The following is a 10,909-nucleotide window of genomic DNA, read 5'->3' on the forward strand; positions in this document are numbered from 1 at the left end:
AAGAAGGGCTTGTGCGACGGAAACGAAAGTTGGTAAGAGCGTTTCTAAACCTAAAAGATGCCATTCAAATTTCGCACCAGTCGTATAAAAGTGGGGCTAGTAGCGCCACTATGAGGATGCAAATCAGGTTTGCTTTAAATACACGCTATAAAGGTCGTGAGCGTTAGTTACCTTTGAGATTGGACGTGTTGTGTTGATGTTAGACAAGAATGCCTTTAAGGTGACGATGACACCATTATCAACACCTCACTGAGTTTGAACGAGGTCGTATAATAGGGCTTCAAGAAGCTGGATATTCCTTCTGCGACACTGCAGAAAGGCTTTGCAGAAATGTAGCTACTGTACATGATTACTGTCAGAGGTTGTCACGAAAATGTATGGTTGCTAGAAGAGTGGGCTCTGGATGGTCATGTTGCACCATCGAGAGGGAGGACCATTGTGTTCCGCATATGGCTCTGGAGCACTGTACAGCATCTAGGCAGTGCTGGAGATGAAAAAAAAATTAGGTGGGTCTCACCTAAAATCCCTGAAGGACTCATATTTGTCTCATTTGTAAAAATTTTATCCTAAATTTAACCAGATGGACTCGTAGCGGACTTCGTTGAGCAGGTCACATCTTCAGCACATTGTTTCTTCAGCTGATCTTCTTGATCTGAGCCAAGACTGCACATAAATTTCTGGATTAAATTTTTCCAATGGTGGCTCAATACTTCTTAGGAAAATTGATCTTCCAGATCGTTCTACCAACAAACACTCTCTTTGTTTAGTGTGAATGTCATTCATAGCACCACATGATCTTTCACATTCAGATGTGGAAATTGGAATTGAATCAATTATTTGTAGTATGAGGTGCATTCAAGTTCTAAGACCTCCGATTTCTTTTCTAATTAACTACTCACTCGAAATCGATTAAACTGGCGTTACTTCTAGATGTAATCGCCCTGCAGACGTACACACTTTTCACAACGCTGACGCCATGATTCCATGGCAGCGGCGAAGGCTTCTTTAGGAGTCTGTTCTGACCACTGGAAAATCGCTGAGGCAATAGCAGCATGGCTGGTGAACATGCGGCCATGGAGAGTGTCTTTCATTGTTGGAAAAAGCCAAAAGTCACTAGGAGCCAGGGCAGGTGAGTAGGGAGCATGAGGAATCACTTCAAAGTTATCACGAAGAAACTGTTGCGTAACGTTAGCTCGATGCGCGGGTGTGTTGTCTTGGTGAAACAGCACACGTGCAGCCCTTCCCGGACGTTTTTGTTGCAGTGCAGGAAGGAATTTGTTCTTTAAAACATTTTCGTAGGATGCACCTGTTACCGTAGTGCCCTTTGGAACGCAATGGGTAAGGATTACGCCCTCGCTGTCCCAGAACATGGACACCATCATTTTTTCAGCACTGGCGGTGACTCGAAAATTTTTTGGTGGCGGTGAATCTGTGTGCTTCCATTGAGCTGATTGGCGCTTTGTTTCTGCATTGAAAAATGGCATCCACGTCACATCCATTGTCACAACCGACGAAAAGAAAGTCCCATTCATGCTGTCGTTGCGCGTCAACATTGCTTGGCAACATGCCACACGGGCAGCCATGTGGTCGTTCGGCAGCATTCGTGGCACCCATCTGGATGACACTTTCTGCATTTTCAGGTCGTCATGCAGGATTGTGTGCACAGAACCCACAGAAATGCCAACTCTGGAGGCTATCTGTTCAACAGTCATTCGGCGATCGCCCAAAACAATTCTCTCCACTTTCTCGATCATGTTGTCAGACCAGCATGTGCGAGCCCGAGGTTGTTTCGGTTTGTCACCACATGATGTGCTGCCTTCATTAAACTGTCGCACCCACAAACGCGCTTTCGACACATTCATAACTCCATCAGCACATGTCTCCTTCAACTGTCGATGAATTTCAATTGGTTTCACACCACGCAAATTCAGAAAACGAATGATTGCACGCTGTTCAAGTAAGGAAAACGTCGCCATTTTATGTATTTAAAACAGTTCTCATTCTCGCCGCTGGCGGTAAAATTCCATCTGCCGTACGGTGCTGCCATCTCTGGGACGTATTGACAATGAACGCGGCCTCATTTTAAAACAATGCGCATGTTTCTATCTCTTTCCAGTCCGGAGAAAAAAAATCGGAGGCCTTAGAACTTGAATGCTCCTCGTAATTGATCAAGGTCCTTAGGTTTCATGTTCGTGTCCACATATTCCCTGAATGCCTGAATGTAAATACTCTTGTCTTGAAGTCGGAAAACCTCACATACATTAGAGATGCTCCTATCTTCACAAATTATGTCAATATCTTGCAGTCAGTGCTTTGTCACTAGAAGCGCAAGATCTCCGAACAAAACTTTAGTCCTCTGCTTCCTTTCAATTTCTGTGCTGCTTTGCTTGGTCTGAGAATCTATATGGGACGCACTGCTGGGATTAATAACAAGTCTGTATTTGAGATTTTCAGCAAGACTTCGTTAAAACTGGCCACTGTTTATTTGAACCACTGTATGGTTGTTGTGTAACTCAATATGTTTAAAGACTTCGTTTTCAGCTGCTTTAGTTGCGTCCTCAGCATGAGAAGTCTTTTAAGTTTCGATAACTGTCATATCTTTTCTGTGAAGAAGCAAAGATAGATCTGAGGGTACAATTAGAGTATTGTACATAACTGCTGAATTTATAAGAAATTCAGATGAAGTCAAAGTTTTGCTAAGGCCTGCATATTTAGATCTTTATCTGGAATCCTTGTATTTATCAACAGCAGCTTCTATGAAATGTTTGGCAAGAAATCTACAGCTATTCCAAACAGATTTCACACTTCTAGCACTTGAGGCAACCCATCTTACAGTAAATATTTTCCCAGGTTTATTCAGTTTTTCGCCAAGATCTGCTAAACTTTCTCTAACCTCTGCTTAATTTTTAGGGGACATGCTACAGACGGAATACAGTTTATCAAAGAAAAATTAAAATGAGTACGACTTTCAACCTTATCTCTCGTGTCATGTACAGCTGTTCCGAGTCTGTAGTTAGCACAGTGCCGAACAATGAAGTGAGAAATCATGTTTCGTAACGTTATAGCAAATCCATTTCTCTTTCCTAACGTTATCGAGACCTTATCGCTTGCAAATCCAACAAAGTCATCTTTAAGGTAAGAATGAGAAAAACCATAAGAACTCAATTTTTCAAAATGCCATCCTTGACTGAACTGTATTTCGTGACTTTAAGTTCAGTGAGATCCCAAAAACTGAATGAACTACAGTGTTTTCTGATACGGCACATCTCAAACACAACACGCGTACTATTAAATTACTGCAAGTAGAAGACTCTTCTATCATAACACTTATTTTGATATTATTTTTTAGAAGGTGATCAGTTATTTTCTTCCTCATTTCTGTAGAGATATGATCAGTAATGTTGGTACAATTGAACTTAGAACGTAAGACTCTTCCCATATCCAAACCATTTTGTTTCTGGACTTGAATGTTTATTGGAAAATCAGTGAATGGTCTTCCAAGCTTTGCCTCTTTGTATGCTGCCCTGAACAGCCTACTTGTGGTCTAACAGGGATTAACTGACATTTTATCTAGCCTTAGCCTGTTCTACACTTCTGTGACTCATTGATTTTTTATTTCATGGATTTTCTTTCTTACTCTATTCTTCTGCATTTCTTTAATATTTCCAAAATAAGTAACTTCCCATCAACCCACTCTTTGGCTGATTTTAATACTGATCCTTGCTGTGGTACCAAACCATGCCTGCTAGCTTCATTACAGTAAGAACAACCAAGATATTTGGTTTTTATTACTAGCCAGCTGTTTTCAGTTTTAAAGTGATTCTACTGAGACTCCGACTAGCGTTCTGCATAATCTAGATTCAACGAACTTACTTGACCAGAAGGAATGATTGAATTACCTCCTATATCCTTAAGTTCCTCCTCAAAATCTTTGTCCTTTGAGATGATCGTTCTTTTCGAACGGCCTGGTTGGTCACAGCTAGCACCGTTCTCTTCGACGTCCCTGTTATCATTTGAAGTTTCTCTTTAGACACTATTTAACCAGTTATTTGTATACACACACACACACACACACACTCTCTCTCTCTCTCTCTCTTCACACACAGTATCAAACGAAACAGGCTCAATTAAAACAATGGCACAGCGTGACGCTGGAAGCACGCAACCAAGCGTTTACCGCCAAAAGAATGCGCTTCTATTTTAGTTTCGAGTTTTGCCTCGAGATAACTCTGAACAAGTAAGTAATCACTCCCAATTTTTTTTTCTGAAATCCATTTGATAAATTACAGTTGGATTATTTTTTACAAATTTAAAAACGAAGTTTAACAGTTACACTAATAACGAGTTAGGATTTTAGGGGGTACTCCATACCGGCCTGTAGTGGCCCAAGTACAGCACTATCTACGGCAGCAATTGGAGCAGCAGTTGGCACCGTAGTGACACAATGAACTGTTACAAATCGGTTACTTCAAGGACAACTCCTCGCCAGACGTCCTGTAGCGTACATTCCACTGACCCCAAACCATCATCATTTGCGACTTTGGTTGTCAAGCGAGACCTCATTAGTGGGCAGGGTGGATGTCTGTTGTATTTTCTGATGAAAGATGGTCCTGCCTCAGTGCCAGTGACGTCCGTGTGTTGGTTAGAAGGCAGCCAATTGAAGGTCTGCAACTAACCTGCTGTGTGCTAGACACTGGACCTACACCTGGAGTTATGGTCTGTGGTGTAATTTCGTACGACAAGAGGAACACTCTCTTGGTTATTCCACGCACTCTGAGTGCAAATTAGTACATCAATCATGTGATTCGACACGTTGTACTGCTATTCATGAACAGTATTCCAGGGGGTGTTTTCTAACAGGATAACACTCGTTCACATACAGCTGTTGTAACCTAACATTCTCTACAGAGTGTCGAGCTGTTGCTTTGGCCTGCTCAATCAACAGATCTGTTTCCAGTCGAGTATAAGAGGGACATCTTCGAACGACAACTGCAGTGTCATCCTGAAACAGCATTAGCGATGCCTGTACTGACCGACCATGTGCAACACGGATGGAACTCCATCCCACAATATGCTTGCACAATACAGTGCATGCACATCTGCCTGCTTGCATTCAACATTCTGGCGGCTACAACAGTTATTAATGTACCAGCATTTCTCATTTACGACGGATAATCTCGCACTTACATTAATCTGTGATCTTGCAATGTTAACCACTTACATATGTTATCTAGACAAATGAATTCTCGAAATTTCATTATTCTACATTAATTATTTTTTTATGTTGCTTTTTTTGTCTGTTAGTGTACATATGAATTACAACTTGCATGTATTGGGAGAGAGTATCATAGCATTCAGAATAAAGAAAACATTAACATTTCCTCACATACACATATCTAGTGGGAGCATGATATTTCCGTCTTGTCACCATGTCTCTCTCCAAGATGCACCATTTTTCCACTGTTAAAGCATATGCCATGTCATTTCCTGTCTTACCTCTAGCTGTTACATTAAGGATCTGCAGTCCCTCTCTCTACCGACTACACAATCAGAATAATGGTTCAAATGGCTCTAAGCACTATGGGACTTAACATCTGAGGTCATCAGTCCCCTAGACTTAGAACTACTGAAACCTAGCTAACCTAAGGACATCACACAAATCCATGTCCGAGGCAGGATTCGAACCTGCGACCGTAGCAGCAGCGCGGTTCTGGACTGAAGCGCCTAGAACCGCAGCGGCCGGCTTCAGAATGATGTTTTTTATTTCTTAATATATGGGTGATGTCATGTCTCTATGTCCATCCCTCTGTAAAAATAATAACAAACTCCATATATCCAGAATGAGATTTTCACTCTGCAGCGGAGTTTTAATCTGCCAGGAAGTTTCAAACTCCATATATTTTTTCCAAGTGGTCTGCAAGCTCATTCTCAAACCTTAGCACAGGTATCTCTGTCATTTTGGGGGCAGATAGTACTGTTATTCTAATACAGCTCTTCCTTGGTACAAACTTCTACGTTTCAGATCTCCACAATCTTTGATCTAGTGCTTATGTCACAAAAAATTTCGACTACATAATATGTATTATTACAGATATCCTATATGATTGTCATATTCTGATTGTATCGTGTTACTGACACTTTTTTACCATTTTTGGATATTTTCCTATGTTATAGAGAGTGACCTTTTCCACCATGTACGAACTCGAGTGATTGATCGACGAGAGGATGCAGAACAAAAAAGCTCTGATGAACTTATACCCGTAAATGCACGGTTTCCACGCTAAAGACTGTTTATTCAATCATACTTCGTTACAGAGACTGCGGTTCAATACGCGCTGTACCATGCAACCACAATTACAGTATGCATGGTTTCCTCCTAGAGGGTGGTACTGTCCCTCATACATTATTCCCTAACGCCTTCTCCTGCCATAGTAATTGGTAATGTTGTGTCTGATTCACTTCTCTCGCTGACTTACCTTGTAGTGGATATGATACTTCGTTATACATAATGATTCAGTATTCGAATCGCGAGCTCGCCGACATGGTGTTTACTTACGAAAAGGCAAATGGCAATTGACGGCGGGCAGAAAGGTTGTATCAGGAGACCTATCCCCGCTGACAACAATCACAGCATTAAATATTTGCAACAGTGTTTCGCCGTTTGTCTGAGACAGGGTCGTTTCAGGAAGCAGCAGATCATGAAGGACATACCCAAAATGTCCAGACACCCGACTTGGAGGAAAATGTGATTAACAGTGTGGAAGGCGACTGCTGTGTCAGTACCAGGCAGCTGGCCCAGCAGTACATGGTAAGCTAGACGACCATGTCGAACATTCTCCATGACAACTGTTACGATCGTTATCACTTACAGTGTGTGCAGGCGTTACTGGCGACAGGCTTTCCACATTGGGAGCAATTTTGTCACTGGTTTCTTCACTAAGCAGCCACAACGCTGGGATCTGTGCCATCCATCCTAATCACAGGAGAAGCCACGTTCATGCAGAGTGGTATATTCAACTTTCATAACAGTTATCTGTGGGCTAGTATGCAGAACCCCCATTGTATGGTGACAGTAAATCATCAGCATCGGTGCAGCTGGAATGTGTCAGCTGGAATAACTGGCGACCATATTTTGGTATCAGTATGACTTCGATGTCACCTAACAGCTGGAATTATTGGCGTTTCTTGCGGGTGACTTTGCCTCCCCTACTGAAAGAAGTGCCATTGATGATTCGAAGGATTATGTGGCTGCTACATTATGGTGCTCCAGACCACTTCGCCATTAAGGTCCAGACGCATCTCAATCGTGTCTTCCCTGGTCGATGGATCAGATGAGGGGGTCCATTTGCATGGCCTGCTCGTTCACTGGATCTCAACCCATGCAATTTCTTGTTAAAGGACCATCTCAAAAGTATTGTGTATGCAGAGCCCATTTCAGATGTGGAGACACTGGAACAGCGTATTCATGCTGCTTTTGGCACTGTACAGATGCAGCCTTGTTGACGTGAATGAGTGAGATAGAACATGCTACAGTGTGTACACGCATGCATTGAGGTACATGGTAACCATTTTCAACACATACTGTAACTGTGACTCCATGGTACAGCCCATATTACACTGCAGTCTCTAAAGCAATGAATGGTGTAATAAATGTCTAAACCATGCATTTCTGGACATACCTATGTGATCAAAAGTGTTCGTACACTCCCAAAACATACTTTTTTCACATTAAATGCATTGTGCTACCACTTACTGCCAGGTACTCCATATCAGCGACATCAGTAGTCCTTAGACATCGTGAGAGAGCAGAATTGGGGGCTCCGCAGAACTCACGGACTTCGAACGTGGTCAGGTGATTGGGTGTCACTTGTGTCGTACGTCTGTACGCGAGATCTCCACACTCCTAAACATCCCTAGGTCCACTGTTTCCGATCTGATAGTGAAGTAGCAGCGTGAACGGACACGTACAGCACTATAATGCACAGGCCGACCTTGTCTGTTGACTGATGGAGACCGTCGACAGTTGAAGACGGTCGTAATGTATAATACGCAGACATCTATCCAGACCATCGCACAGGAATTCCAAACTGCATCAGGATCCAATGCAAGTACTATGAAAGTTAGGCGGGAGGTGAGAAAACTTGGATTTCATGGTCGAGCCACACATCACGCCGGTAAATGCCAACCGACGCCTCTCTTGGCGTAAGGAGCGTAAATATTGGACGACTGAATACTGGAAAAAACGTTGTGTGGAGTGACGAATCACGGTACACAATGTGACGATGCGATGGCAGGGTGTAGGTATGGCGAATGCCCAGTGAACATCGTCTGCCAGCATGTATTGTGCCAACAGTAAAATTCGGAGGCGGTGGTGCTTTTCATGGAGAGGGCTTGCACCCGTTGTTGTTTTGCGTGCACTGTCACAGCACAGGCCTAAATTGATGTTTTAAGCACCTTTTCCCTCACTGTTGAAGAGAAATTCGGGTATGGCGATTCCATCTTTCAACACGATCGAGCACCTGTTCATAATGCACGGCCTGTGGCGGAGTGGTTATACAACAATAACATCCCTGTAATGGACTGGCCTGCACAGAGTCCTGATCTGAATCCTACAGAACACCTTTGGGATGTTTTGGAACGGCGACTTCATGCCAGACCTCACCGACCGACATCGATACCTCTTCTCAGTGCAGCACTACGTGAAGAATGGGCTGCCATTCCCCAAAAAACCTTCCAGCGCCTGATTAAACGTGTGCCTGCCAGAGTGGAAGCTGTCGTCAAGGTTAAGGGTGGGCCAAATCCATATTGAATTCCAGAATTACTGTTGGAGTGCGCCACGAACTTGTAAGTCATTTTCAGCTAGGTGTCTGGATACTTTTGATCACATAGTGTAAGTTCATTAGCCCATTTTTGTTCCATAACCTCTCATTGATCAATCCCTAGAGTCTGTACATGGTGCAAAAAATCATCCTGTATTTGTAAATGTACAAATGTATATATGCTCTTATTGCTTAAGTTACAAGATTTTTGTTACTATTTTTTTTTACCATCCAGTTGTGACCCACTAGAACATCTAAAATTAATATTTCTTTAAAATTTCAAGACGCATGGCACTAACTGACAAAGCTAACACTAAAAAATGTATGCACATACATCAACTGCTGTGGAAGCTGTATTGACGTTATTCAGTTGTGAACAGACACATAGCTCAGTTACTCTATTTTGTGTGTTAGTTTCCCGCAGGGGCCCGCATCGACACTGAGGCGCTGGAGGCAGTGTTAGAGGTGGAGGCGGCTAGATGTTTCATTTACATGAGTTGCGACGTTGCAGCATTGTTGGGCCTGCTGGTCGGTATTCCCAGGGCTGATTATAGGCTCACACTGCCAGCGTCCGTGCCCGCAGTGCTGGGGATCAGCTGCTATGGCAGTGACTCTTGCGTCAGTAGTGCTGACAGAAGTGCGGCATCTCGTCTGAAATTTTTTCAGAGGCAAATCAACGGATACTCATGAATGCTACAGTTCTCTACAGCTGCATTTTGTTGTGTGGTGACAGAGGCTTCGTGACTTCTGTGGGTTGATAACTTGGTAAATAGAAATAATTAATTTTTTGCTGCAGTGTGGCCATTTCTCAGTCTCCTTTGTGTGGCGGGGACGTGTATATATACTCCTTATCTATTTACGAGTCTTATAGTGACATCAGACACAAATATTGGAGAAGTTCGTTTCATATTACATGGCTTTTTATTCCGCAATGTTGACGTGCCGTTGACTCAGTGTTGTGACACAGCATGATGTGAAGTTGAAATAATTTTGATGTGCCATCATGACATGATACAATGTTGATTATATGGTGAGAGCTGTTTAACAGAACTTGCATGACTGAATAAAATATGAACAATTTTAGAAAAATACGAAAGATTGTGGAAAAATATATAAAATTAATGGAAAAATATGAAAGATGGGAAAAGTACATAAAATTGCGGAATAATGAGGGTGCATGCATATCTGCTCAGGTGTGGTCTTGGCTGGTGCCTCGAATGATGATACATAAGAAATACTAAATTTAATTTGATAGTAACAAATAGAGCTTGAGTGACATGACTCAATGTAATGACAATACAATTTATTGTTAACGGGCTAATTGTATCCCTACATTCTACACCTCAAGAGTGAAGTCACTCATTCAAGTGATCCAGTTATAAAATATGAGGACAGCCTGTGGTGAAGGTGAGGGGGAGAGGGAGGGGGGGTAAGGGTTCCCCTGGAAGACTTTGATCAATTGCGTTGGTTCTCCAGCGGTAAGGGAGTGCAGTGTGACCTTGAGTAAAAGTTGTGCAAGTGTGTAACAACACACTGGTAGTCCGTATCAGTGACTTTGGGATAAGATCGTTATCGCAGCCAGAATTGGCTGCCACAGTCCTTTACATGACGGTCTGTAACGACCACTGAGCACACACTTTTGCCTGCATTGTAACTTAGCGGATTATGTTTTTCCACATTCTCTGTATGCGATATAAACCCTCTTTACAGTGTCTCTTGAAACATCAAACACTTCAGCTACCTTGGTTCGGAAAAATCCACGTAAGAGCACTAACAATTTCCCCCCCTTTGAGTTCGCTCAACTATGACACAATGCAGTCACAAGTACACAGAACACTGTTCCAACCTCGACTAACAGTTGCAGTGTACTGAGGAAATTGCACAGATGCTTTTTGTGGTCAAATACAACAGCACCACCTGCAGGCTTGGCCAGCATCTGCATTTATGTTCAAGCATGTATAACTCGTGATGTTTCCATATTTTTGTCCAACACCTGTATTTCGTTCTAACGTGAGCAATAGTCTATAACTGGCTGCATCCAGTTTCCTCGATGGCTGCCACAACTGCCTCTTCAACAATCTGAATGAGGC

The sequence above is a fragment of the Schistocerca americana genome, chromosome X (assembly GCF_021461395.2).
Source record: "Schistocerca americana isolate TAMUIC-IGC-003095 chromosome X, iqSchAmer2.1, whole genome shotgun sequence".
Lineage (NCBI taxonomy): Eukaryota > Metazoa > Arthropoda > Insecta > Orthoptera > Acrididae > Schistocerca > Schistocerca americana.